Raw genomic sequence first — 6,696 nt, forward strand, 5'->3', positions numbered from 1 at the left:
TAAAATAAATAGATTTTGGCCTGGGCCGTAGCGTGATGGTCCAGGCACCCTAGGTTGCGATGCCTGACAGCGTGTCTAGGGTTCGACTCCCGTTCCCGACAACCTTTGCTGCGTGTCACCCACCATCTCTCTCCCCATTTCCTGTCAGCCTACTTTCCCTATCCCTCTCTAAATAAAGGCATCAAAAGCCCCCAAAAATATTAAAACAAAAAATAAATAAATAAAATGTTTCCCAGACACCACTACACTGTCCTTGTGTAACATCCATAGATGTGTTAGTTTATCATCATATCTTTCTTTTTCTTTTTTTCCTCCATGCTGCTGTTGTGCTGTGTTCTGTACAGCATGCTGTCAGTGGAGTCTGTGCAGTGCCATTCTTAATTGAAAGAAAACAAGTGTTTGGCACTCGGGTGGCACAGGGGTAAAGTACCTGTCCACAACCGTGGAGTGGTTTGAATCCACCGCGGGGCAAATGGTTTGCCAAGCGTCTATATGAACAATTGGCCTGTGTTTGGGGAGGGAAGCTGGGCATGGAGGGTGATCTTTGCCACTGCGAGTTCTCTTTATCTCCTTATCATGTCATAACGTGATAAGTATCTTGTTAAAAAAACAAACTTCTCCGAAAACTAGATCAGTATTTCAAAAATAAATTCAGATGCTGAAAAGAAAAAAAGAAAGGAAGAAACAAAGGAAGAAAGAAAGAAAGAAAGAGCGAGCACCATGTGTGTGGCGTTGGCAACCTCTACATTAATTTTATGGACTCGGAGAGACAGAGTAGGCTGCCTCCATTAGTCATAGCTTTAATCACATGAACCCTAGCGTCCCTATTCTCGGGTGACCATTCACCAAAAATAGTGGATCTACAAGCTCAGTATTTTTGGCGAAGATATGGTGTAGACTAGAGGGCTAGTGGACCCCAGGGGGACTCTGTATATATAGGGTTCTGATTAATATTGTGTTTACAAAATCACTGATATGAACAAAAACAGTGTAATGGAACAAGTAAAAATACCTGTTGTGTAGAAGAATATACTAAACATTTATGTGTTGAAAAACCTTGCAGTGCTTAACCTGAATGTGCCTTGTTTAGTGGAATGGTCGAGTTTCGGTTCTCTTGGTGTCCTTCTTGATTTTATTTATTTATTTTATTTTATTTTGTTTGCAGAGCACTCAGGGCATCACATGGAAAGAATCTATATGTTCCATATATGCAACTATATGTAACCTATATGCTACATATAAGGATCATATATGCGCATATATGTGCATATATACCACATATATGCCTGGTATAAGCTCCATATAGGCTGCATATATCTCACATATAGGTCAAAATCAGGTGCATATATGTGCATATACAGGGTATATAGGTCTCCTATATAGCTTGTTTATACCCTCATATAGGTCATATATGTTGATAATACAAGCCATATAGGTCTCCTATATAGCTTCTTTATCCATATATAGGCTCTATATGTTCATAATACAGGACATATAAGTCTCCTATATAGCTTCTTAATATGTAGGCCCTGTGTCCCATTATAGGATGTAGGCCACCTGAGAGTACTGTTTCTACTGTTTCTATTCCGTACAGTAAATGTTTCAGCTCAGTGGCAGATTCTGTATTATAGCCTGCTGCATGAATCACCCAATGACAGTATGGCATGTGAATGAATGTAATGTGATAACATTAAAATATCATGCAAGACTAAATTAGCACATTTGGGATGTGTTACATCAACACAATGGTAATGTCATCACATTTGATCCTAAATACATGTGACAAGGCAATGATTATGGAATATGGCAAGTGAGGAAAACAAGCTAATTTTCAACACAAACCCATAGCAAGCGAAAATCCTAAATGAGACCTCCATTATGTATCATTTGTGTCTCTAGATAAAGATGAGCACCAGCCGAGACCAAAGTGCATTTTCTCATTCTTCTCAATTTGAACTCCTGAGATATGACACTGTTCAGTCTCACAGTGATCACTGTTTGAGTTCTCAAAATGATCTTAATGGCGTCGCTATTATGGAGTCTCATCTCTGTCTTTCAGTGATCACTGTTTGAGTTCTTGGGATAATCTCACTAATATCTATTTTAAAGAGTCTCATCTCTGTCTTTCAGTGATCACTGTTTGAGTTATTGGGATAATCTCACTAACATCTCTTTCAAAGAGTCTCATCTCTGTCTTTCAGTGATCACTGTTTGAGTTCTTGGGATAATCTCACTAACATCTCTTTCAAAGAGTCTCAGCATGTCTATCTGATCACTAGTTGGGAGAAATATAATTATATACTTCATTAAGATAAAGCATATTAAACTTATGAACTCAAAATGATTTCACTTGTGGGTCAGCAGTGAATTCTAATTTGTAGGTGATTATCAGTTATTAATTTTTTATTATTACAACTGCAGGTCACAGTTTATGAAAACCTGCAGATCCTGTCAGTCAGTTCGGTCCATTCCGTAACAAATCTAACATTACATTGCGGACCGTACTCTATATCTGACCAAGAAAGCATATTCTGACTATATCATATGATGTCATCAATATTAAGCCAATATTTGGCAATGTCCATATATGGCCAAGATAGAATTAATTTACAAATCAAGATCATCACCTGGAAATCCATTCATGAATATAACAACACTGTCCTCATCAAACCCTGCATATCCACACGTGGAGGCCACTGAATCATCACCTCCCAGATAGCAAAAGATATTAATTCAATGTTGGATTTTGGTCAGATTGGTTATTTTTGGTTGAGGTTGAAAAAGCTATGTTGATTCAATGTTTAAATACAGATACGATTTCAACATTTAAAAAAATGTCATTGAATCAATTTAGTATAGATGATGGTTTTTCAATGTTGAAATGCCCAACAATGAATTGACATTGTTTCAACGTGTAGTGCTGATATTGCACACCCCCCCCCCCTCACCCTCCCCTCCCCTCCTCCCCCTCCCCTCGCACCCCCTCCCCTGCGAGAGGGTAGTCGTCACAACTCGCGAGACCATCTAAATCTCATGGGACTTGAGTTTTTCAAAGGAAACATTGGCGCGAATTGAGGCTTTGTTGACAATTCACAAATACCACTAAGACAAACTGGTAAGTCCTTTACAATATAATGTATTATGCAATTCATATACCATCATCTGGCTGTCATCGTTTGACTAAATGTTAACTTGTGAATTATTACCGTGGCAACTACAGTGCAGACCTGAGCTTGTTAGCTAGCATGCTAGCTAATAATAGTTGACTGACTGGTAAGTGAGTTCTTATGGGAATAGAATGTACTATCCCGTTCAGATACCGTCACCCGACTCTCATCGTTTGACTAAATGTTATCTTTATGCTGTCCGGGGTTTGTAGCTTGTGTTAGTAAATAGCAATGCATGTTATTAAAGCAGCTAGCATGCTAGCTAACGTTAGCCCACCGTTTTGTTAGCATGTTTCGTGATTAAAATGTACTTTCATTTGTTTATATGTGTGTATACAATAACAGATTATTAGCGTTTTTAACAGTTGTATAATCATTGTTGTAACCAGCACTACTGTGAAGCAGTTCGTTCATTTAATAGTGGTGAACTAACAAGGCAGAATGTATGGTGCTAACTCACTAGCTACTGGTGTTGTTAACCCAACGGGTACCAATTCACTTTGCCGGAAGCACTTCCGGTCTAGACCGGATACGGAAACTACATCCGTGGTTGCATGTGTGTATGTGAAAATATACCGGATATAGGAGGCGGGATCTAGAGCATAATAGAAACCAGGTTAGCTCATGGAAAAGGCTTAATACCCTTAGTTAAAAGTAGCAATACCATAATATAAAAATACTCTGTTAAAAGTAAAAGGCCTTGTGTTCAAAATGTTACTCGAGTTAAAGTACAAAAGTATTGGCATCAAAATATACTTAAAGTACCAAAAGTAAAATGTTTGAAAATAGCAGATCTACAAGCTCACAACGCGTCACGATGCAACATGTGGTGAGCTTGTAGATCTGCTATTTTCAAATGTCCTATGTATAAAATAGGGCTAAAGTGGTTAATGTAAGTTTTATAATAATTTATATATATATATATATATATATATATATATATATATACATACGTGTGTGTGTGTGTGTGTGTGTGTGTGTGTGTATATATTATATATACGTGTGTGTAAAATATTTTGGAAGGACCTGATAAATTAATAATTTGGCTGATATATATATATATATATATATATTTATATACATTGTTTTGTGCATATATTTATTGAATTATTTGTTTCCCTCTAAATTTTCAGGGTTGTGCTACAAGAGGACTGGAGAGGATTCACTGCAATACACAAGGCCTGGCCAAGTATAATAATTATAGCAGCACGGGCACCACCTCTTTTCTATTTAGACCTGTTGTAACCTATACGTTGTTATACCATTCAATCCGGGAGCCACCTCTGTGTCTCATTAGTTGTTGCTATATGTATGGCAACATAATGTTTTATTAATTTTTTTAGTAAAAATTTGAACGTTTTCAGAAAACTTAGGTTAGGTTTTAGGAGGTGTTTTTAGAATTGGCCTAAGTCAGATGAGCCAGAAAACAGCAGTGTGAAGCGATTTTTTTTTTCAAGCCACCTAATTTTCCAGGTGCAGTGGTGACACTGTCAGTTATGACACTAACTGCTACACCTACTTTAAGTATTGCCATGTATAATTCCAGTGCTGCCAGAATCCAGCCAGTACCCTTCTGTACCAACACCAAATGCAAGCAGTGGTATGTCATTAATTACTAACATGGCAAAACCAAATGTAATTGCATGAAAGCTTTACAAGCATTTAGTTCAGGTTATGTGTTCAAAGGTTACAGCGTCCACTATTCATGTCTTGTGTTCCCTTCTTTTAGCCTCTGGAGGAAGCTGCTCGGAGGATAACCAGCCTAATAATGGTAAGTGAACCACTTCACAACTACTACCTCAGGGTGGACAGATTGTAAATGTGCTTTAGATAGAATTCATAGTTCATGTTTTGTGTTCTCTCATTTTAGGCTTTGGTGGAAGCTTCTTGGCAGAGTTGGAGTCAATGGACCCCTGCAATCATGGTAAGTAGACTAATAGGCTAGATGATTCTCTCAGCCACTCTTAGTGTGTCTCCAGTCTGTTTCAATAGGTGGTGGTGGGATTTCTAGTCGTGCCTTACTGGAGACCTTACTTATTTTGCAAGGATCTGTTAATGTTGGCACGATATTATATGAGAACTTGTATTTTACAGTGACCAATTAGGGCTATTTTAATCCATTTCAGGAGGGAACCACACTGGACAAGCATGGAATGGTATGTCTGTTGTCCCTGTGTCAACAAGAGCCTTTTTTATACATTTGTGATTATTTTATTAGCCATTACTAAACAGTTGCTGTGCCTTGGCTATTGTGCCATGACATACTGTAACTTATTAAAGACTGACATATTTGAACTTATAGCTCCTGCTACTCTAAACATTAAAACATACAGTCTTGATAAATTGCATACAAGCTTTTTTTAATATTTTAATTGTCCTCTTTTTAGACTTCGCTGGCAATCATCACCCCCAAGGCTATAAAGGTGAGTTAACTAACACATTCTCAAATCACTTTTTTTTTTACCACCAGACATGCACTAGGTACACTTGCTAGTGTATATGGTGCTCATTGATAACTACTTTGATGGTGCTTATTTGCCTTATTTTGTTCTGTCTGTCTTTCTCTAGGAATGCCAATGTATAACTCCAGCCCCTACCACACTGTGCCATCAGAGAAAACAAGGAATAAGAAGAGGGCCTTCAAGGACACGCTGATGCAGGACTGCATGTTTGGTGAGTCAATCTGCATGATTGATTTGATTTGATTTTTTCTTTATTAAAGTGTCATGCTTCCAAAGGAAGCCCAGCCCATATGGACTTACAGGACACTAGTATTTCATTTGACAAACGATGAACCGACATAATAATTCAAAAACAATAAACAAACAAATAACAAACTAAAACACTCAAGCTTCCTGCCCATGGCAGATTACATAAATACAACTTAAAATACAACATTGGGCCTGTTACCTCACATCTTAACAGAGGACCGGACAAGAACCTATTTGAAGAGATGAGATTGTCTTCTACTCCAGGCACTAGAAACAAAATGTGCCGTCTTAAATACCTCATAATTAAACAACCACTCCAACTTCTGGCCATCATCTTGCCAGAATAGATCAGGTTTTTGTTTTTGCATTACATCAAATAAAGCAACCCTCAAATCGTCATACAGAGTACAATAAAACATAAAATGGAATTCATTTTCGACATCTTTCAGGTCACATACATTGCATATCCTATTCTCTTCTGGCACAGCTGAGAACCGACCTACCTCAATAGCAAGAGGCAGGATACCAGCTCTCAGCTGAGCACACAATGACCGCTGGTTTCTGGTTAAAAAGGATTTGACATAGGACTCAGTACCAAAACACTGCTTAATCTGGACATATGATCTAAGTTTTGGCTTAGACCATATGTCGTTTGACCATTTCTCTTTGTAATTACAAAATATTTTTTCTTTCAACAGGTTAATGTTACAACGAAGCATATTATGAAACATATAAGCCAAATCTGCCTCTCTGAGAATAGAAAACACTTCCTTTATCCAGGGGTCATTGTGAGCCTTAGCCCAGTTGAAGACCTTTTT

This window comes from Gymnoscopelus braueri (genome assembly GCF_963280865.1).
Source record: "Gymnoscopelus braueri genome assembly, chromosome: 6".
Lineage (NCBI taxonomy): Eukaryota > Metazoa > Chordata > Actinopteri > Myctophiformes > Myctophidae > Gymnoscopelus > Gymnoscopelus braueri.